Below are 24,533 nucleotides of genomic sequence, written 5' to 3'. Positions count from 1 at the left end.
AATAGCATATCTCGACACATATATATGTCATGGAGATACTGGTTTCAAGTCTTGTATTCACAGAAAGGACACGTTCTCTAATGACTACTTGTCATACTCTAGCAACCATCCTAAGCATGTATTTAAAAACATATATAAAGGCCAATGTATAAGAGCAGCCAGGATGTGCTCAACTAAAGACACTATGATGAGAGAAATAGATCTAATAAAATCTATGTTCTTAAATCGAGGGTACCCCAAAAAAGTCCTTAATGGGATTAACAAATATATAATAGAAGAATGGGGAAACAAGTATAAACCCATATTAGGAGATAATAATTTTGATATTATTACTGAAGGAGAACATAGTTCATTAGAGCATGGTCTAAGGGTATGTGTATTGACTTATTCACCTGCAGTTCAATACATAGAAAAATGTTTAAAGGAGAGATGGAATCAATTTGTTGTTAATAGAGAATCTATGTCTATTTTAGGTATGGATATGAAAATAGTCTATAAGACAGGATTTAATATTAAGAAATTGCTGGAAAGTTCAAAAGGTACGTCAGTAAGAGCTAATAAACATACAACAAAATGTGGACATTGCAATCAATGCCAATTTATTAAAGTATGCAGAGGTACTAGGTTAAACAACACAAATTCTATTTATTTACCAAGCATCTATGGCAACTGCAGCTCCACATTTGTGATATATTTAGCTACCTGTGTAGCATGCAACGCATTCTACATAGGTAAGACAGAAAGACTGTTTAAAAGACGTATATATGAGCATCAGTATGCCATCAGCAAAAAAGACAGCAGGAATGCTTTGTACCGTCACATGTTTAATACGAATGATAGTCATACATTTATGTTTCACATTATTGATAAGGTGGAACAATCACCATATGGAGGCAATATTAAAGCCTTGCTGGGATTAAAAGAAAGTAGGTGGCAGATTATTTCGGATGCAACAAACTTTCCAGGCATCAACGACAATATCAGTATAAAACCATTTTTAATTTTGAAAAAATAAGTAGTGCACAGTTTTTATTATTACTTCTGCTATATTAGATATTGTTGTTATTGTACAATATAGTCCCTCATTTTAAAGCCTCATTTACAGCCATATTTTGATTATGAAGGAGCATGTATTATTAGCCTCCATAAATTATTCTTCTATTAGGTTACTATTAGGTATTTTAGGAGATAAATGGAGATTATGCACTAGTTAAGGTACATTTTACATTTCACATTTTCAAGTTAACATATTTTTAAGTCAATATATTTTATTTTTGTGTATATATATATTTGCATTTTCAAGTAATATATGTTTGTATAAATTGATGTTCAGCATATCAATTAGTATTAGCATCAATTGTAAAGTGATAGTAGCAGTATTTTACTAACATTTATATACAATTTTATAATATTGTTTTACATAAGTGATTATAGCACTGCAGAAATATGTGTATATATGTTTTGGCGCCTATTTTGTGTCAGATGACTTCTATATAAACAATTAGAGTACTGTGTAGTACGTTCTGAAGAAGTCTGGTCTCAGATGAAAGCGCTTAACGTACTATTAATTTTGTGTTTTGAATAAACTCAGTGTGTCCAAGCCGAGGACTTTTCGTTTTTTGTCAGCCTACCTGAAGCTACTTTTGTACTGTTTACGTTGTTGCTATCTTTTGGGGAGTTATATATTTTGCCATTTAAAACTGTTCCCCTATTACAACATATAAGTTAATAGTTCTCTTCTATTAATCATAGACATTAAATAATCTAACAAATTTTATACTATATACCTATTTCTACTACTTATTTATATAATAATGGTAGTATAAATTACCCATTTAATATTTCTAAATTATTCACTCATTATTCAACATTATTATAACTAAATCTCTAAATAAATAAGTATAACAGAGTAGGACCTGAAGAGATAAAGACATATGTAAACCTACAGATGACTGGTAATCTTATTATGCTAAAATATAATACAAAAGAGAGATCAATGTACATATATATTTATCTTGTCAAAAGACACTCACATATTTTATAGCTGTAACAAAAAGCTCTGAATTAGCTTATAAAGTACAAGTGCCTACATGTTAAATATCTGTAATACTCAACATATCAAATATCAAAATATTTTTAAAAAGTTAATTTATTAAACTACTTTATAAAAATATGAACATTATTGAGGTTGAAGAGATTGTCCTACTATTTCTATGGAGTCACAAAATGCAGTCTATATTGTATACAAAAGTTGCAAAGTGTTAAATTTAAATCCCATTCTCCTTCCCAAATTCAAAAATATTGAAAAATCTGCTTTACTTTCTATCAAAATGAATGTACTGATTCAGCAATAAAACACTCATGTTTCAACTTTGACTTATAAAATGAATTATTTCAGGTAGTCTTCCTGAGTCTAATAACATTCAACATGCAAAAAGCTTCAAAGTTCACATGACCAAGCTTCAAATTTCGGCTTTCGTATTATTTTGAAATATTTTGTATAATTTTCTATGTAAAGTATGTGAGATCTTGTACATTTGCATTTCTGTCATATGCAATACAAATTTTTCTTAAAAGCAATTTATTATTTAAATATATTTTTGTCTTATTTTCCACTAGCATTCTACCTTATTCTATATAACTTGTATTTCTAAAATCTCCAATCAAAGAACTGTCGAATCATCAGTTCTCTATGCAAGGAGTAATGCCTCATTTTTCAGCAGGCATTATCTGTAGATTAGTTCTTTTAAGTTCTTCTAACAAGTAACAGACATCTAATTTTACTCCCTTCATTTAATATGTTTAGTTAAATGAAATATATATTAAGTCTTTCACTCTAAATATAGTAAACCAGTAAAACTAACCCTTTATATTCATCGTTAAAAATGCTTTAGCTTAAAATATAAATACACACTTACATATGTACTGAGGTTTAAAGTCCAGTACAAACCTTTTACTTAAAAGGCAAATCTAGTGTTTCAGAAAATAATAGTCCAGAAATCAATGAGTAAGAGTCATTTCTTTTTAGGCTTTTTAGTTTTAGAAGCAGTTTTCCAACGACTCAGCTCACTCGGTCTCTTCAGAGATACACTGTTCCACTCCATTTCTATAGTATTAAGGATTTTATTGTTGCTAACAAAAGTGGATGACTCCTCCAGTGTGTTAAATATTTTGGCTTATTCAGAAAGGAATAATTTGATCTTTGCAGGAAACCTCAATATGGCTTTAATATTATTCTTTTTAAGTTCCTTGGTCAGTGGTAAACAGAATTTTCTTTTACTCATTACTTTACTGGAATAGTCATTGTCAAATCTGACCACTTGTTCACCTAATAGATGAGCTGGACCATGCTGCTTTTAATATTTGATCCTTTTCTAAGCTAGACATGAACTTAACTATAATTGAGCATGGTGGTGAGTTTTCCTTCTTAGAAGGTACCCTGAGGGATCTATGTGCTCTTTCAGTTCCAAAAGAGGAAGTTTCAGGTAGATTTAATGTTTTATGTAGCCAGGTAGGTAAGAGGTTTATTATATTGTCTCCCTCATCTTTTCAGGTACACCATAAATTCTAATGTTATTTCAGCTCAGTCTATATTCTAACTCATCAAATTGTTTCTGTGATGAGCCAGTTATTTTGTTTTAAAAGAAATATGGTATTTGACTGACCTTGAGTTATTCTGCTTTCATGATCATTCAAAGTGTCTTCCATACTGCTGATTTGTGCCCCTTGTTTCATAATAGCTTCACAATGTTCCATTCCCTTTCTGGTCTCATTTTTTAAACATTCTAGTTTTGTATTCAGTTTGTCTATTTTAAATAATATACCCTGTATACTAAATAATATTGACTGAATGTCTTTTAACACAAGAATCCTAAGCACCAATTTTGAGGGACTCGTGTTGAAGTCTCTTCTCTCCTAATCAAACAGTTAAAATTCTGACAGAAAAACTATTGCCTTTGAAGAACTTGAAGCTATAAATCATTTCTCTGACTATTAGTGAAAGTGAATAAAAGTAGCTAAAAATTATCTTCAAAGTTTAATTTTTTGATTATACTTTCTGTCAGAGAAAAGTTTTCAGTTACAGAGCTTTCACCAGTTGTTGCTCTCAGTTAGTCAAAAAAAAGGGTTTCTTATCTGAGCTCAGCAGCTGAAAATCCAGTATCCTCAGAGATCCTTCTCTAGCTTTGGCATTAGAAAGCTGAAGGAATCCTGTCTACGGGTCTGAAAGGCAGTTCCTGTACTCTCAAGTGATTGGTCCATCACACCCATAGATAGGCAGAGAGAGGAGCTATGAGCTTTTGTAGACTGCCAGAGATATGGTAGAGGACACTACTTATATACCAGTAAGGCAGTGTGTTTGTTGAACATATTATGTATAATAACTGCAATGTAATGTAGTATACAAATATACTACATGATCAGCAGAATGTAAACATTTTAAGCATTAGAAAGTACATTTACAAATCCTCATGGCAGGCCACCTCTGTATTATCACACTTCCTTCAGTGACAATATGTGACAACCCAGACAATTATAAAACTTTTTAAAAAATCAAAAATCTAATGAAATATACAATATTACCACACGCATAAGTAGTTACACTATATTGAATTAAATCCTCACTGAAGGTCAACTTTGTAAGCTTAAAGCCCTACACTGACAATGATAGCATTATATGCAGAGGACTTCTTATTAAACATAATTGCCTATTTTTCCAAAACATTTCAAAATCATGAACTCTTGGAACAGCAGTGTTATATGTACTACCCTATGCAATATTAGGAAATGTAAAGCTAATGCACTTGATTTAGTCACCTGTGAATTAACTGCATAAGATGCGGATATAGTTTGTCTGAGTAACTGAAATGAAGCAGACTGTTAGCAGAGTGAAAAAGGTTTAACTATATGAATACAACTGGAAGATTACTGTTTCAGATGAATGAATGTCAGGAAAGTCTTGTAAGGAGCTTGGGCGAACCTTAAAGTTAAACATACTATAGTAGACATTTCCCAACTTGTTTTCATGACTTTCAGACCTACTGTAGAAGTTTGAATTAAGTGTTCTGGAGAATACCTAGTATGAAAACCATACATTTTTTAAAGTTCTTCTGTAAAAAATGATTTAATTTCAATGTGAGTCAAAGAACACTTCATCCCAGCAATTCCAAATGTATACATTACCTATGGCCAAAGTGTTTTACACTTGTAGAGAAAGTTTCCAAAATGTTAACGTATTATCTAAACTAATTAATGTAAGAATCTTAAAAGTAGTACCACAGAACAGAAAGACATCTTAACAGTATAATGTGTAATATGTATGTGGTATGCATCTCTTTATTCCTGTTCATTGTTTTTATACATCACATTTCAGAAGGTTTAAAAGGAGCATTTGCCTTACTTTTGATGATATACAGCTAGACTACAGGGTTGATGCACAGAACAGTGCAGAAAATAAATAATTGTCTGTTGTAAGAAGTGACAAATTAAATTTAGTGCAAAAAACAGAAGAATATTCATGAAAAGCAAAGTCTTAAGAAGAGATTGGGGATAGGGTAGAAGTTACATCAGACTAAGAAACTGGCCCAATGCACTCATACCTAGTGATATGAAATCAAGCAGAAACTAGCTATTTTCCGGTGGAATGTAGAACAGCAACAGTAATCCCTCTGCACAAAGGGGGACCATTAACCAACCCTGGGAATTATAGGCCCATAGGCTTGACTAGCCTCATCTGCAAGGCCATGGAAAGAATCTTTATGGACCTTATTAACAAGGACATAGGTAATCTCCAAACACTGGATACAACCCAGTTTGCATTTGTTAATGGTAGATCATGCCTGTTAAACATGATTGACTTTTTTGCAACAGTCTCCAAGGCCCTGGATGAGGGAAAGACAGCACATACCAGCTATCATGACCTAGCTAGGACATTTGACACAATCCTCCACTCAAGTATTATACAGAAACTCTCCCAGTTGGGAATTAACACCTACATTACCAGATGGGTAGCCAACTAGCTCACTCACAGGACACATACTGTCAAAGTGGGTGATTTCACCTGTAGCAAAAGACCAGTCACCTGTGGCATACCACATGGTTCTGTGCTGGGCCCCTTAATGTTTGGAATTTATTTCTAAGTCCAGGCAAATTTGGATGGCCTGTGGCTGACCATGTTCACTGATGATTGCAATTTAGGAGTAATCATTGAGTCCCTCATTGATGTTAATATACTGCAGACAGGGTTAACGCAGACAAAAGACTGGTGCCAAAACCATGGATTAACGCTAAATTCAAAAAATGCATTATTATTCCCTTTGGAAAAGATAACATCCCTGCTAATTACATGACAGACAGCACCCCCTTAAATGTAAACCAGTGGTATGGGATTTTGGTACTTAGGTTGACAGCAATCTGAACTTAAACCACCATGTATCCACAATAGTAAGGAAATCCTTCTATGTGGCACATCTTATAAGTAAAGGCATTGCATCTAGAGCTAAGGATGTTATAATTCCATTATACTTGGCCCTCATCAGACCAGTAATTGAGTACAATGCTCCCTTTTGCATGTACAGTAACTCACCAGACACCTACAACAATTGGAGAGACACATACATTTCTCACCAAGCAATTGCAAGGTACACAAACGCCGAAAGCCCTGTCACTGTATTATGTCTCCTACAGGTTGCTATGGGGTGATCTGTTCCTGGCTTACAGGGAAGTCTCTGACCCGGCCCTGTAGAAATGTTAAACATTCGTAAATCAAACTGCAGGAGGGTCACTTGCTTCAGGCACATTGACCTAGACCCTGATGGAAATGCTACACATTTGTAAATCAGACTGCAGGAGGGTCACTCGCTCCAGGGATCTTAACTTAGCCTCTGACATGAACAGGTCATGTTGGAGAGATAGATACACATCCCAGAGACTGCTGCTTCTCTGGAACAAGCTTCCATTTCACGTGAAACAGAGCCCCTCCCTGACCCTCTTCAAACACAACCTAGATCAATAGATGGGCGACCACAAATTCACTCCTGCTGTGGTGCCCATGTCCCTCCTGGACAGAGAAAGTTAGCATTAACTACCATAGACCCTTACCTCTGTGAACGTCACTCACCTAACCACCACCAATTGTGGAAATGCATGATAAATATGGCTAGGCTTGTAAGGGCTCTAGGGACATTAGCCCAATAACATCCTATGAAAATGTCTTCCTATAAAGTGCCTTTATTAACATATTGTATATAATGCATTACATACATGGTTTCATGGGGTTGGGGTGTCACTTCAACAATCATGGGAAAAGGGTTTGAGGATGGCTCGATGGTTTCATATTTACATTTACAGTAAATACTACTTTTTAAGTTATTTTGTGTTTGCGAGTCATTAGGAAAAACTACATTTATTAAAATAGTTATCACTGTACATAATAAAGTAACTTTTTAGTCTTAAAAATCTCAAATAGATCTGATATTTTAAGCCTACTTTTGTAAGTCTTTCAGACACAGCTCTCCACTGAATCACGGACAAATACATAAATATTCCGAGACACTTTTTAAAATAGTATTAACTTGAGACGTTGACAGAATAAAAAGATTTACGTTCATATAAATTTAAGTAAACGAAGTTTATAATTCTAATTATTATTAAGTGTAATTCAACACTTTTTCTCCAGAAGTTACCAGTTTTAGGAGGGATGACAATGCTAAACTTTGAGACAAAAATATCACAGAAAGTTGTAATCTATACTTCCAGCTAAAGCAAAGTGCTAGTTCCGTTGTAAACAAGTTCGTGTTTCAATATATTCACGACTCCCTGCTTCCATTGGCTTAACAGCCTTCTTCTGTAACAGACGTGAACACGTCACTTGTGCTAAGAAATGGAGACCGCCCCTTTGTGTGCCAATCAATGGGGACCCTGCGCAGTCCTTAACTGGGGTGACCTTAAAGCAAGTCCTTACAGCTACCCTTGTTTTTAATATAGTGCAACATGCCCTCGTAAATGTGTACCAGGAGACTTGCAAATGTTTTTTTTCCCTAAGTAGTTTGTGTGAATCAAAACTACCTTAAAGAGGCGTAGTTGGTAACCCTATAATTTGGGTATCTTATTGTCAACATGGAGGTGTATTGACGTCCTTAAAATATTTCAGTTTCTTTATAGAAGAATTGACAACTGAAACCAACAATTTAACGGGAAAAAAATCAGGGTAAAGAGCTCAGACTAAATGCTTTGGCGTGGATAAGGGATACGAAATCTGTATAACATCACCTATGTCCGTCATGGACAGAGGCAGTTTAACTACCATCTAACCAAGGTCAGTTAGGGAACACAGACTTATGGCTAGGCTTGTGGCCGTTAACCTCATATGAGCCTATAAGAAGATACTATTTTTACTTTTTGTTTCTTCACAAAACGTGGAGCGGAGAAAAGCAAGTGCATTTTTTTCAAGAATATCCATGCATTTAAAAGCGTTAAACCTATGAAGTGTATACTAAGTCGTTTTTAACTAACGTACTAAACCCACCACTGCCAGTAATTCTTCATTTGCAACGTCAAAACGTGCAAAAAAAAAAATATGAAAGTAAATAACCCAGTAATTTCCTACTACTTGCATTGGCCACAGTATCATTTATACAGCAGAATTGACCTTGAGACGTCAAATGGCCAGTAGCACGTGATCCAACTAAACGTCGCAGAGTTATTTCATCTCTTAAGAACAAACCCCCCCCTACTATAAAAACTATCCTTTCCAAGCAACTTCCTCTTCAGTGTACGTTTATTTTGGGAATTGACGTATTATAGTTATTACATTTTGGTCCTGTGCTGTTAGTACAGTACCGATTAATTTCTTCGAAAACTTGGACCAAGATTGCTGGAAAATACCCAGTGCACGGGTAGGTAAGTAAATGATTGATATGATAAGACTCGTGTCCAGAGCAGTGGGACATTTACCCCCTCAAAGTGCCGATTTGCCTCACCTCTGCCCCTACGAGGTTCGTATGTTTTTGCTGTTCCTTAAGATACTGCAAAACATACACCTGTAGCATGCCACTTTAAATTATGCCGCCTGATGTTCTTATCTGTGCCTAAGACTTGTGAAACTACTCCAGTGTTTCATCTGGAAGAGTTTGGTGGCGATGGCAGGGCTTACAGCCGTACCAGTCTTGCATGAGACGAAGCGTGAAAGAAAAGTGGTGGTGGCTCCTGTATTAAGATTAGGGGGGGGAAGCGTGGAGTTTGCTGTAATCTTCTGATCGCAATTGAAAAAAAGTTGTATCACGGAATGTGTGCCATACATAATTAAATAGTTATACTTTCCTGAGTGTTGTGATTATTGTATTAGCGTGCTAAGATACGAATACTTTTATTTATTATTAAGAATATCTCTTATCTTCTTTCACCTGCTATAGACTTCCTTCATTTTGACCTATAGGTTACTATTTTAGCTGAGAGTAAACTCGAGCCGTGCTCCACTGTACTGAGTAGTTTGGACTAGGTGTCAAACTCTGCGTTTCTTTCTCTCTCGTCTCTAATAAAATATGCTGTTGTCTTAACTGTTCTCTTGTTTTTAATAATTTTACTGAACATTTCCTGCTATTTGTTGGGAACATAGCCTGTTTTCAGGGGAGGCTCTGGGAGAAACGGTCTGGATACGCTCTTTGGAATGCTGGAGGAAACCAGAGCACTCAGAGGCAACTGACGTGAGTGCAGGGAGGACATGCGGACTCCGCACAGAAAGCAAACCCTGCAAGGCTCAGTAACTTTTGTTGTGTCTTTCGGCTTTTTCCCGGTTAGGGGTCGCCACAGTGGAACTCCGGTCCGCTAATGATTGGCAGTAGATTTTACGTGCCGAGTTGCCAGCTCTGACGCACAACCTTCAACGAAGGTACGCCCATTTACGCATGTCTCCCACACAGAAGATGCTCTAGCTGAGAATCGAAAAAGACAACGTCGTTCTGTGAGGCGACAACGCTACCGCAGCAGATGTTAAAACTCAAACGCCACCATTCTGGCCACATTACCCTTTTTCCAGCAATATTATTCTCATTTCTAGCTTATCTCCACTGTAATTTTTCTGATGTATGGGTTACACAATTGTCTTGACTCTTATGTGTATACATCTATTTAAAATTGTGCGTAAAACTTTTTATTAGTAATTATTATTTTTTTTTTCTTCTGGCATTTTGTATCTCATTACGCCTGCTATTTCCATTATTCTGTGTTTTCATTATTTATATGTACATAGGCAAGTACTAGGTTAGCTGCCCATTATGGGTAGTTTTTGCTCAAAAGAACATATCCCATATGTTTACAGATGTGGCCTTACCCATCCCATTGTTGATTATATATTTTTTATTTTGTTATTCATTTTACATTTGTTGACTGAGATAGTCCGACTGGATACATGTCCATTTTCAGCGGAGGCTCTGGGAGAAAAGCTCCAAACTTACAAACAGACAAGCAAGTTACAGTATATGCACAAACAAATTGCATTAACATACAAGTTACATTCTCACATTTCAGGCTTATGAAGAATACAGTTTATGTACAGAAATATATACAAATATGTTTCTCTTATCGAACCTATAGGTGCAGCTTATTTACAGAGTATCTGCAAAGATATTATAGTTTATCCTTTCAAACCTTTTAGTGTAGGAGGTTAGTTGCTATGAATAAGAAATTGCAGGTTTATGGAAGTAGATGAGGCTTTAGTCAGGGTTAGAGCAAGGACATAACCAGTGAGTTTTAAAATACTGGGTTAGATTTTTTTTTGAACTGATTAAGGGAGGGGTTCAGAGTAAGGTGAGATCGGAGCGATTTCCAGGTTTTGCCTACTGAATTTGCAAACAAAGATTCTCCAGATAGGTTGTTAGCTTTAACAGACTGAACCAAACGTTTTGTAGTGGAATGAAGAGGCCTAGCGTTTTTGTAGGGATGGATATTTTTTTAAGGGAGTGTGTTTTTTTTCTGGCTGGTTAATAACCTTGAATGCTACAGTAAGTTGATTAAATTGAATTAGCCTGGGGAGTTCTAGCTAACCTAAGAGGTGTAGGTTTTGACAGTAGTGTGTCCTGTAGGAAGTTCCTGTGGCAAATCTGGCAAATTGATTGTAGCAGCTAGAGAGTTTGCTGAGATCGGTTTTGTTCAAGTTAGTGAGTATTGGTGAGGCATAGAGTAGAGTTGAAAGCAGATGGGTACGGGCAATGGCAGTCCTACCTAGATGGGTGAGAAAAGGTTTGTTTTTGTAAAGGGAGCCAAGTTTATTAACTGTCTTAATAGTTTGGTTTATATGCATATGTTTGCCCTAATGAGAAAAACTGCGCTCATACCATATGTAATTTGAGTGTGATCAGATCTACTTTGGTTAACAAATTAAAGTTGGTAAATGTGTCAGCCTGGAATAAGTTTCTAGCTAGCAGTCATGCCTTTATTTCCTCCTATTTAATTTCTGGCCAACCGTGTTCTGTGTGCGCTAACCTGACAGAGTTATGGTTAGAGGAATTTAGTGGAACCTTGTTAGATTACAATAGAGAGTCGATTATCTGAACTCATTGGGACCTAGGGTAGTTCATATAATCAAACATAGAGTTGAACTGAACAAAAAACTGAACAAGTTTTTGATGAACATTAAACAAGAAAAATAAAACGTTTACTGTAAGTACACAAATGGTACAGTTTATTATTGTAGTATAAGCTGAAAAACACCCACAGACAAATACAAACAGTGGATATAAAAAGTTTACACACCCCTGTTAAAATGCCAAGTTTTTGTGATACAATAAAAAAAATAAGATCACAATAAGATCACAATAAATCATTTCAAAATGTTTCCCACATTTAATGTGACCTATAACCAGTACAATTCAATTGAAAAATAAACAAATCTGTTAGGGGGAAAAATGTAAAAAACAAAAAGTACAATATGCTGGTTGCATATGTGTGTGCACCCTTAAGCTAATACTTAGTTCAAGCACCTTTTGATTTCATTACAGCATTCAGTCTTCATGAGTAGGAGTCTTGTCAGTATAGCATATCTTGACTTGGCAATATCTGCCCACTCTTCTTGCAAAAGCAAATCTGTCAGATTGCGAGGGCATCTCTTGTGCACAGCCCTCTTCAGGTCACCCCACAGATTTTCTATTGGATTTAGGTCGGGGATCTGGGTGGCCCATTCCAAAACTTAAATTTTCTTCTGGTGAAGCCATTCTTTTGTTGACTTGGATGTATGCTTGGGGTCATTGTCATGTTGAAAGGTGAAATTCCTCTTCAGCTTTCTAGCAGATGCCTGAAGGTTTTGGGCCAAAAGTGACTGGTATTTGGAACTGTTTATAATTCCCTCCACCTTGACTAAAGCCCCAGTTCCAGCTGAAGAAAATCAACCCCAAAGCATGATACTGCCACCACCATGCTTCACAGTAGGGGTGGTGTTCTTTTGGTGATGCAGAATGTTTATGCGCCAAACATACCTTTTGGAATTGTGGCCAAAAAGTTCACCCTTGGTTTCATCTGACCATAACACACTTTTCCACATGCTTTTGGGAGACTTGATGTATTGTTTTGCAAATTTTAGCCAGACCTGGATGTTTTTCTGTGTAAGAAAAGGCTTGCAATCCTACCCCATGGTCCAGACATATAGAGAATACGGGAAATTGTTGTCACATGTAGTACACAACCAGTACTTGCCAGAAATTCCTGCAGCTCCTTCAGTGTTGCTTTAGGTCTCTTGGCAGCCTCCCTGACCAGTTTACGTCTTGTCTTTTCATCAGTTTTGGAGGGCCGTCCAGTTTTGCATCACTATTGTAGAATCACAAAACTAGCACACAGTGATGTCTGTAGAAAATTCATAGTTTAATATAACATGTCCTGTAAGGCACAAACAGACCTATCGGTTTGTGCCTTACAGGACATATATTAAATTTTGAATTTTGTACAGATGTCACTGTGTGCTGGCCTTGTGATTTTGCATTGACCTGCTGCTTTTGGGGCCGTGCACTTGCCGTACTTGCAAGGGTTTGTTTTGTTAACATCACTATTGTCCCATATTTTCTCCACGTTTTGATGACTGTCTTCACTGTGTTCCATGGTATATCCAAAGCTGTGGACATTTTTTGTACCCTTCTCCTGACACCTTTCAACAATGAGATCCCTTTGATGCTTTGTAAGCTGTCTGCGAACCAGGGCTTTTGCTGTAGCAGGCAACTGAATAAATGTAGGGAAAATCCTACTAGGAAAGCTGAACTTTATTTGGGGTTAATCAGAGTCTCTTTAATTGATGGCAAGTGTGTACCCAAGAAGACTAAATGCTGTAATTAAATCAAAAGGTCCTTCAACAAAGTATTAGTTTAAGGGTGTGCACACTTATGCAACCAGTGTATTGAAGTTTTGCAATGATTTATTGTGGTCTCACTTTTTTATATCACAAGATAAGTGATACTGGGATAATTAACTCTCTACTGTACATTTCCTAGGGACAGCATAGTACTGAAATGTGTTACTTTTATTCCCACCATTTCACACTAATTTCCAGAAGTGGATGTTACGATCTATGACTGTAGCAACTCCCCTTACCATTTAAAATAGGCTGTCTTGTACAGAATTTATCTGTAGGCTGCCAGAACTGTGCAACTGTCAGTGTCCTACAGACTGGGAGGGTGACATCAGCATTTTTTGGTCCAGTTTGCTGTCTGTGCACATCGTCTTATTGGGAGTCTGTCTTTACTGTATTGCATTGCATGTTGTATATGCATGCTTGATGTGATTATGTACCTGTAGCTTTCTGAACATGGTACCCATAATTTTTAATTTTTTGTACCCTTCTTGAGGTCACAGTGCATCAGGCCTTTTGGCAGAACACACCTATAAGGCTCTTTAAGAGCTGAGTGGGCTAATGCACTATACTATGCTGTCTTTTCCATGATATTGGTAATTCAGTCTTGGAATTGAATCAAGTTGGTCTGCAGGACATATTCTTCCTGAAAGCCATACTGTTGCTAATTTGCAATAGAATTACAGTCTGGGAACGACGCTAGCCAGCCATGCACACCCCCCCCATAAGCTTCCCTTGAAGGACTGCAAGACTAACCTGCTTGTGGTTGCTGTGAATCATCTGAGACCTGTAGTAAAGCAAAGTAAATGTCCCTGCCATATTTAAGACCTCTGGCCATACCGTTACGTCATAGAGTGATTGTGCAATTCATGGAACACTATATTGTCAGTTATTTTTGTGGGGGGGGGGGTTAACTTTTTTGCACGCTTTCTGATATGTCCCCACAGGTCTTCCATAACGTTCTGATGTGACATTTTTATCCCATTCATACCCATCATATTTTGCCATGTTGGTGCTGTGTTATGTTGTTCTTCAAAAGTACCTATGTGAAACAAATAATTCACTATTTTTGCTTGTTTAGTAGTGGTCTTGTTTCTCCCTCTTTTAATTCCTGTAACCTTATGATTTAGCAATTCCATTTACATTCCTTGCATGCTTGAAGAAAATGTATTTTTCCCTTATATGAACCCCCTTGGTTTGCTTCCTTTTTTCAGCTGTCCTCTTAGTCTGGAAGATTTACACAAGTAATCCAGTTGTGCTTCCTCTGCCATTTTCTCTTCATTTTGTCAAAAAATAGTACAGTGATGCTGAATTTTGTTTACGTGAGTAGACTTTTTCATTTTCTTTTCTAGTTTGTAGTTAGAAATGATGAGCCTACAGCCACTGATGACTTTAAAGTTGCCAGGGAACTTTTCGGAAAACAAACTCCTAGATTCAGGGCTTTGAGCTTTCTCATTGCTGGTGGCTTTGGAAATGGACCAGAAAGGATCTAGTGCGTCATGTTTCCTTTTTTGTAAGGGGGAGGGGGATTAAGGTTTTTAACTTGTCCCTTTAAAGAATAGAAGAAAGGGAACCTTGCAATATTAAAAGCAGATTGCTAGCGTACTGTGAGCCAAAGAGGAACTTGCCGAAACATTTACTTTTACAAGAAGTTAAATGGTTCAGGAGACTTTTGATGCTTATGTCACTGGCAAAAAAGTACAATGCAAGACTGAATCTGGTAGCTTGGATTTCTCGCTGGTAGTTTTTGATGCCACAGATTTTATCTCTTATCAGTGAAGGGTAGATTGAAGTAATTGATTAACATTAGACAAAGTATCGAACATGTTGCATCAGCTAAAAATGATGTGTGTAAAACGGATTGTGCAGGAATGTAAAAACAAAACCTGGAAATGCTTGAACATAAAATGTAGGAAACGCCTTGGTATTAGAGTGCCTGGCAACAAACAGATTCATAAGTATTCCAAATATATTGAGTCTTTTTTTGACCACTTGTGTCTTGGCATAACCCTCTGTCAAGACTCCACTTTTCCAGGAGGACTGTAGCAGTAATCCTGGAGTAAATTAGTGAAAATCCCTCCAGTTATCTAGGCTAAGCTTCAAGAAAAGTAGCAAGCCTTACTGCTTAATTTAGAGGAAGTTTATCGCAGAGGTCAGGGAGGTGAAGGGTTATAAACCTGACCCTCCACTGTATTTTACTTGTCTGTTGATCATTTTTAGGTCCTTAGTTCAGCTATGGGTGGTAGCGTTGTCGCCTCACAGCAAGACGTCCCGTTCGATTCTCAGCTAGAGCATCTTCTGTGTAGAGGCATATGTGAATGGGCATACCTTTGTTGAAGGTTGTGCATCAGGGCTGGTAACTCGGCACGTAAAAATCCACTACCAAACATTAGCGGACCGGAGTACCGCTGTGGTGACCCCTAACTGGGATAAGCCAAAAGACACAGCAACAAAGTTCAGCTATGGGTGGAGCCATTGGACTTAATGGAGTTCCAGGACATTTTGGTCTCTAATGGTATGATAATTGAGAACGAGATCTCCCCTCAGAAGTATATAAGACATTGAATAAAGGGATAGAGCTTCCAGCCTCTCTTTATATGGTTGAGAACTGTTGGGGTTGTTCTGATTGTTTTGATATATTTGGTGAGCTGCATCCCAAAGGAGTTACTGTTCTCCACTGGTCTAATTGGTGCTATGAAGAAGGTCTGTTTGGAGCATAATGATATTTCTTTGGTTATTACTGTAGTAAGTAGGATTCCTGACCTCTTGTCACATGGTCAGTAGAGATGGAATTATCCACACAGGTTCTTAGGCTCCTGAATTTTTTGTAGTGGCGTGTTGTCTGTATGATATGATAAGCTGAGGGATTGTCTAACAAAAGTGATGATACTGTACTTTTTATATGAGAGCTTAGACAGTTAGGACAAAGACACTGTTTGAGGATGCCTAGTACTAAAAGGTGGCCAACCGAGGTGAAACTAGCAGGCTGACTCCCTACCTTCTTCAGCGCTTGGGTGGTGAGACTAGTAAGGTTATACAACATATACAATTTGGATTATGCTGCTATCATTAAATGTACTTAAAGCTTTCCAGTGAATGGTAGTCTTGTCCCAGATGGGACAATATGAGTTGCCTCAGAAAGATAACACAACATGCTGTTAATGAGCTGCTTCCTGGGATCCTGGGTTTAATATCCTCTGCCTCCATTTGCCTGCTGTGTGACACAGAGCATGTCTCTCATTTATTTTTATTTACTTACATTTGTAGACCAGGAGTGTCCGACTGGACGTAGGTCCATTTTCAGTGGAGGCCCAGGGAGAAAAGCTCCACAGTTAAAATAAACAGTAGTTACATTGGATTACATAGCGATTAACAATTTAACATAGCAATTACTTACAACATATTTACAGATGAAGAACATAGTACATCAGTACACAACTAGAATCTTTATCTGTGAAGTACATAACAGACATTAACAAATGTTACAATAAGAAGCTCCTGGTGTATAATAAGTACTAGGCTTATGAGCATCTGAGCTTGCTATAATCAAGGTAGGTAGTGGAGTGGAAAGAAAGGTAGTGGTTGGGTGGGGTGGGTGATATTAGAGTGGGAGTTGCAAGGGCATAGCCAGCATGTTTTTAGGTGCGCTTTTAGTAAAGTTTTGAAGTGGGTGCATGATGGTATGGAGGTAATTGTGGGTGGGAGGGAGTTCCATAATTTGGCTATGGTGCAAGAGAATAGTGCTTCACCAGCAGAGTTATTGGCTTTAGTGATCTGCAAGTGATTTTTGTTGCTGGATCTTAGTGGTCTGGTCGTGCAATAGGGTGGAGTAGATTCTGGAGGCATGGGACATTTAGTGGATGGTTTACTAGTTTGTGGACAAGTGAGAGTTGATACCACTGAAGGAGGTGAGGGAGTTTAAGCCAGCCCAGTTCAGCAAGTGAGAGACAGTGGTGACTACGGTAGGATTCCCCTGTGGCAAATTTGGCGATTTTGTTGTAGCAGGTCTCTAGCTTGTGTAGATCACATTGCCTTAGGTTGGTATATATTGAAGAGTCATAAAGTAGGGTGGAGATAAGGTGGGAATTTGCTATTGAAATATTTGCTGAGAAGTTGCTTATTTCTGTATAACACTCCCTAGTTTTTGTGGACTTTTTTATGGTCATGGATATGTGAATGTCAAATTTTAGTTTATTGTCTATTTCCACTCCTAGCAATTTGGTGTGTTCAGTTGGGTATATAGTGGTGTTGTCTTTTGCTGTGATGTTAAAGTGAGAGTTGTTTTGAGTATGTTTGGTGGGTTGGAAGATGAGTAGCTTAGTTTTGTTTGGGTTGAGTATTAATTGGGCATCAGATAACCAAGTTTCAACAGAGGAAAATGCTTCCTGTGTGGCTTTTTGCAGTTTGGGTAGGGACTGGGCTGAGCAGATGATGGTTGAGTCATCTGCGTATTGTATGAATGTGCCATATTTGGTGGCAGAGGCTAGATTATTGGTGTAAACAGAGAAGACTAGGGGTCCAAGGATGGATCCTTGGGGAACCCCTATGGAGACGGGTAGTTGGGGAAATATGTAATTCTGCCATACAACGGATTGTTGGAGGTCAGACTGGTAACTCTGAAACCAGTTTGTGACTGACTGAGAGAAGGATAGGTTATTGAGGACAGAGATAAGTTGTTTGTGTGGGACCATGTCAAATGCTTTAGATAGGTCTAGGAAAGTAGCAGAGGAGAGAGAGCCATTGTTTTTATGCTGAAGGATAGTGTTAGTAAAGGAGAGTAAGGCGGTGGTGGTGCTATGGTTTGGTCGGAAACCATGCTGAGTATTGGAAAGGAGGTTGTTAGTAAGGAGGTAGTCTAAGACCTGAGAATGTATGCATCTCTCTAGTATTTTGGAGAGTGGAGAGAGAATAGCTATGGGACGGTAATTGGTTAGTTTTGTGGAGGTTCCGCCTTTGTGGAGGGGGAATTATATGTGATACTTTCCACAGTGTGGGAACGTAACTTTCTGACAGATCGGTTAATCAAAATGGATACTGGGTAGGCCAGAGCATCAGTTGTAATTTGTAGGTATTCATTTGGGAGGGTGTCTGCTGCTAATTTGGTGGGTTTAAGTTTGTTTTTTTTATGTTGAAGGTAGGTACAGGAGAAAAAGAGAAGGCAGTGGGGAGATTACTAGATGAAGGTGTGGGTTGGAGGGAAGGGGGTTGTGTTTAGCTAGTGATAGTATGGTTTGTGTGAAGTGTGTGTTGAATGAGGTAGCAATATTTTCTGAGGAGTGAGGAATGTTAGGAGGAGGGGTACTGACTTTACCTGGGTGGAGGATGGAGTTTATGGAGGACCAGAATTGTTTGGGGCTGTGTTGTGAGGAGTCTAGGGCAGACTGGTAGTATTGGAATTTGTCCTGTTTTATTAGTTTTTTTACTCTATTGCTTAGTTCTAGGAATTTCTGTCTAGTTGAGGGAGTTTTGGTTTTGCGCCAGTGCTCCCAGGCTTTATCCCTGTTTTTCATTTCTGACTTGGTGGTTTTCTGTAGCCAGTCAGTGCTCCTGGGCTTAGTCTGAGACAAGTCCATGTAGATGAGGGCTTGACCCAAGTTAAATATTTAGCAATGGACAAATAAATGCTGCATCTCGGGTATGAAAAGGATGCCTCGGAGCTAAAATTCAAACGTGTTGATTATGAGGAGGCAGTAAATTATTCACCACATTCCATTTAAAATGGAAACAATCAAGCATTCAAAACCTGATGTTTGTTTAGACAACTGAGGTGCTCTATGTGAATACATGGCGTGCTAGAAACAGTTAGCCCGACTAATAATTTGCAAAATATTAGTTAAGAATTACAGTAAAAATTAATTTTGTCAGTAACATTGCAGATTACAGCCAGAACAGCTGTGTTTGAACTAGATTCTGTCCAGGATGCAGTATAATTGCAGAATCTATGCAGTTTGTTTCAACTGCAAGATAAGAATCTGTGTGCTTGTTTCTGTCTTTTGGACACAGACTAAAGGCATTGAGCTGTCTCACTGAACAGTGTGTTTAAACATGCAAGTTGTTTCAGATTCTTTAGTGTGTTAAAACTGAATATGTAGGGAATATGTGTTGTATGATAAAGCAAATTCTTGTAATCCATTTTTTTGACAGGTCTGAATGATAAAAATCATTTTGGAGTTAGAATGTGGAGTCTAATGATACTGTAGACATGCAGAAGCTTGCCAGGATTCAGAGTTGTGAGAATGTCAAAAATTCAGTTTGCTTGTGTTCTGGCATGTTTAGTGGGTAAGGCAGTATGTAGACAGCCAAATGATGTAGCAAGAATACAGAACTTGAAATGCATGGTCAGAATTCTACTGACTACTCTTTTTGTACCAAAATAATTCAGTAAAATTACCTGCATTTATTACCTCATTACAAGTGCCAGAGCATAAATCATAAAATATAAAGACTTTGTAAAGAATGAATAGCATTATGAAAAAAATGGACTGACTTGTCTGAAGGCTTAGGATGTTTATTTTTATTACATTTAGTTTTTTGCCCACTGAGCTTAGCCAGTTTACACATGCTCAGTTTGATGGGAGCGCACTCTGTAGTGACAATGTTCTTTGTGTTTCGCTGTTGCAGTCATTACATTTGGATTATCTGCTTGCAGTAGCCCTCAGTCGGCCTGATTTATCAAAGTGTTGGGTCCTGCGTCGGTTGCTGTCTCATCTTCCATGACGTCAGGTAGTCAGGGGTATAAAGCATGCAGCCGACGCCATTACATCAGTCTTTCTTGCCGTGCGGTGCACGAAACAGAAGCACTTCGCAAGTGCCGGTCGGCCTACTCCTGAAATTTTCGTTTTCGAGTTTCAGATCCGAAGTCTTCAGCTAAGCTAAGTACCCTGTTAGGGATCCTTTTTCTTGCTGTAAACCAATGTCAGTAAAAGTTAACAATTGTATTTCTTGTGGAAAGCAAATGCCTCAAATATTTTCATTCGTACTGCATTCCTTGCTTAGGCCCAGACCATGACGTACCTCGCTGTCAGTTTTGTGCCTTATTCAAAACTCGTACTTTTAGTCGTCTGTTCATTTATGCATCTAAATATTTTGGTACTTGGTTCAATTATCCAGAAATGGCTTCGGTAAGCCACCCCACTACCGGCATTTCGAAAAAACGCAAACATAAAGACAGAGACAGACTGCTGGGTCCAAAGCTGCCGATGACGTTTCTCCTAAGCTAGTCACCAGTGCGCCCGTACTCAGTGAGGCGCTTTCGCAGCCCCTGATACCCTCTACTTCAGATTCGCAGGCCTCTACTGAGACCCATTCGGTGTCCGGTATGCCGCGAGATGCTTCTTCGACTGTGGAACCTGTGGATGTCTCTACCTTGGATGGGTCCGGAGCCGCTGTGCAGGCACCGGCTTCTGAGGGTGTATTCAGGCCTACTGACATGCATATTAAACAGACGCCATCTTCTTCTTCAAGGCCTAAAATTCGATCCATGCCTAGAAAACTGACGCCCAGACTGCATGGTCAGGCCCCTATGCCCAAAAAACAAATGATAAGAATGGCTGAAGACCTTATTACTCTAATCAGGGGAAGCCATCCTTCCCCCTCTTAAGAGACCTAGGACTGATTTTCCTTCTGATTCTTCTGATCAGGATTCTGAAATTTCTGTTTTCTCTGATGACCAGGATTTGCCCTTATCTACCTATGAATATTTTGATGCAGAGGACTCCATTCCCTCTGCTTCCCCGCCAGAGGATTTCTCTTTTGGTGAAACCTTGCATACTCTTAGGGAGCATTTTCGCCGGGAAAGCCAGGATTACTCTGACTCCAAAAAGAGGCTTACGGAATTCTTACTCCTGCCTCAACACAGGCCTTTAACTATCCCTCCTGTACTAGACATTGTAGATGATGCGTTCTTGGAATCTAGCCTCGCCCCTGCTCCCAGAAAACCTGATAGGTATTACAGAATACCTGACTCTCACAAGTTCCTCTTTAAAAATCCTACTGCGGATCCTGAGACCATTTCACAGGGACCCAAGGGCATTAAGGCTATTACTGCCAAAAGTCCTACCCCCTCAGAGATTCCAGGGTGCTGGATAGATGGAGTAAGAAGGTATACACTTCTGCAACCTTGTCCATTAGGGCCTTACACTGCCAGTTTCATATGTTAAAGTATCAGTAGCATATTACTGGATTGCTTAAACAGAAAATGATGTTGATTCCTGACTGTGCCGAAAATAAAGATTTACAGGATTTAATGCATTCTGCTGAACAAGTCGGAAAACGTACTTTGCAATGTGGTTTTGATTCATTAGAGGCATCTTGCAGGGCTGCTGTCACTGGGTCTGTACTTAGAAAGCACGCTTGGCTTAAGGAGCAGTCTTTGCCAGATCATGTTAAATTACTGGATGCTCCCTTAAACCAAGACCGCCTATTTGGCAGCAAAGCAGAAGTACTTAAAAAGATGGAGGAAAAAGCTAAATCTATGCAAACTGTTAAATATTTCCTGCAAGTACAGCCTCCCAGATTTAGTAGGCATTGGCCCTCTAAGAATTGGTCCTTTCCTGCCTCTTCCAGGCCTTCTTGGTCCAAACCCAGAACCAGCAGAGCACCCACGTTTCAGTCCCAAGGTACTCACAGGCCTAAGCAGTGGGGGGCTCCCACTTCCAAAGCTGGAAGTAGTAAGACTCCCCACTATGGTAAACTGTCTCAGTGACTTAACTTTACACCTTCCAAGCCCTACTCAACTGACTGTTCCTTTAGGGGGAAAGATTGCCCTGCATGCAAAAAATTGGGAACTCATTACCCAGGACAAATGGGTTTTAAATATAGTTTCCCAAGGATACATATTCCACTTCCACTCCTTACCAACCCCAAACGGTTGGCCAGACCTGTCCCCAAATCAGTGGGCAAAGGCTCAAAAGCAAGTTCTCTCTCTTTTAAGCATCAGGGCTATTCAACCTGCCCCAGAAGAAGAATGGGGGCAAGGTTTCTACTCAAGACTTTTCCTGGTACCCAGAAAAGACAATTCCTGGCGTCCTATCCTGGACCTGTCTATCCTAACCACATTTTTGGAAATCCCAAAATTCAAGAAGGGAATCTTGCAGAAGATACCTATGCTTCAGAGCAGGCTACATGCACTATCAGTTCTCTCCACCACCCTTTGGCTTATCTACTGCACCCAGGGTATTCACAAAGTGCCTAGCTCCAGTCATTGCATTTTGCAGGCAAAGAAATATTCAAATATACCCATATCTGGACGATTGTCTTATTCAGGCAGAAAGCCTGGACATACTATTAAATCATCTGGCATTTGTAAAGAAACTGCTAATGTCTCTGGGGTACACAATAAATGAAAAGAAATCACATCTTATACCCTGCCAACAACCTTGCCTGGGAGCAAGCTTGAATACAACTTCCCAGATGGCCTACCTCACGCCAGAGAAACAAGTTCATTTGACAGTCTACTTCAAACTACTGGCCACAAAGACCCAGCTATCTGCAAGGAAAATACTGCAAGCCCTGGGGTTCATGGCCTCTTGCATTCTAATTCCATATGCAAGACTGCATATGAGGAAACTACAATGATATATAAAAAGCCTATGGTGTCAACATTCTCAGGACCTAGAATCAATGATTCCTATCCTACCTTGTCTACAGATAACGTTCCTTTGTTGAGCAGAGGCCTGCCACCAAAACAAGGGAATGCCATTGCCGCCCAAACCCTAACAACAGATGCATCAGACTGTGCATGGGGGGGGGCTCACTTGGCAGGGCAGTGCATTCAGGGCAAATGGAACCCAAATCAATTGCACCTGCATATCAATCAGAAAGAAATGTTAGCTGTACAGAATGCTCTGACAGCCTTCAAGGACCACATTCTTCCAGGACAATTATTGGTAAAGACGGACAACACCACTGTTATGTGGTACATAAACAAGCAGGGGGGAACCCACTCATACCCTCTCTGCAGACTAGCCATGGCTCTGTGGAACACAGCCTTGAGCTACCAAGTGCACCTACAGGCTCAGTTCCTGCCAGGAAAGCTAAATACACTGGCAGACGACCTAAGCAGAAATCCTATGGACCCACACTAGTGGAAACTGGAACCAAAGGTATTCAACATGTTGAGAAACAAATGGGGTATCCCAGAGATATACCTGTTTGCCTCCCCCAGAACTACCAATTGGACAAATGCTGCACAAGGACTCCCCACAAACAAGCTTGTAAAGTGGATGCCCTGTCCTTCACCTGGAAAAACCTATCAGTTTATGCCTTCCCCCTCTGCCTCTCCTCTCCAAGGTACTGCTAAAGGTCAAACAGGACAAACCAAGGACAATACTGATTGCACCAGACTGGCCTCACCAACACTGGTACCCCCTCTTGCGCAGTGTGTCATTGCTGTCACCATGGCACCTACCTCAGACCCCTGCCCTGCTGTCCCAGCAGGAGGGCCAGATTCTGCACCCACAGCTTCAAACCCTGAACCTGGCAGCCTGGCTAATTACCAGATCTCTCCGTTCCCATCCCCCAGTAAGCAAGTGATGGATGTCATTCTGGAGGCAAGGAGGCCTAGTACTAGAAAATCCTATGCTGAAAAATGGAAAAGATTCTGTTCCTGGAGCCAAACTCAGGGGGTGGGCAGAGCAGTGCCCAATTTACCCCATATTCTTCAATACTTAACTGAGATGCTTCACAAGGGCCTTTCCTTTTCCTCCATCAAAATTCATGCCTAAGCCATTTCAGCTCATTACAATACAGAACCACCCCTCTTCTCTCATCCACTGCTGAAGCAATTCCTCAGAGGGGCCAAAAACTTAAGACCAGTCAGGAGATCCCCTACTCCAGCCTGGGACCTTAACTTTGTATTGGAAAAGCTCACTCTACCTCCCTTTGAGCCTGCTGCAAACACAGAGTTGAAATTCCTTTCTTGGAAAACAGCCTTCCTTCTAGCCATCACTTCAGCAAGAAGGGTGTCTGAATTACAGGCCCTCATGGCAGTGGAGCCTTTCATCATCTTTCATGCTGACAGGTTGTCCCTCAGGACCAGTCCCTCCTTCATGCCCAAGGTAGTATCCAGTGTGGCCCTTAATCAGTCCATTCATTTGCCAACCTTCGTTTCTAATCCACAGAACAAAGGGGAATGAATACTGCACTCCTTGGACGTGCACAGACAACTTAGATTTTACTTGGACAGGACTAAGACTCTCAGGAAATC

The 24,533-nt window shown here is 39.2% G+C and overlaps 1 protein-coding gene across 2 annotated transcripts in view; it reads left to right on the top strand.

Moving 5' to 3' along the window:
• Window positions 1-8,731: 8,731 nt before the first annotated feature.
• Window positions 8,732-24,533, top strand: part of LOC122801847 (cytochrome c oxidase copper chaperone) — a 151,182-nt gene continuing 135,380 nt past the window's right edge. Inside the window, exon 1 of one of the 2 annotated variants that reach the window (XM_044071499.1) lies at window positions 8,732-8,894. The gene's annotated coding sequence lies outside the window, so the exon portion shown is untranslated. Of the gene's footprint in view, window positions 8,899-24,533 lie in introns of both variants that reach the window. The other variant, XM_044071498.1, reaches the window with a different exon arrangement.

This window comes from Protopterus annectens, chromosome 5.part0, assembly GCF_019279795.1.
Source record: "Protopterus annectens isolate FY-2018-M chromosome 5.part0, PAN1.0, whole genome shotgun sequence".
Lineage (NCBI taxonomy): Eukaryota > Metazoa > Chordata > Ceratodontiformes > Protopteridae > Protopterus > Protopterus annectens.
Note: the sequence above shows the minus strand (reverse complement) of the source record. Positions and strands in the feature narration are given on the sequence as shown.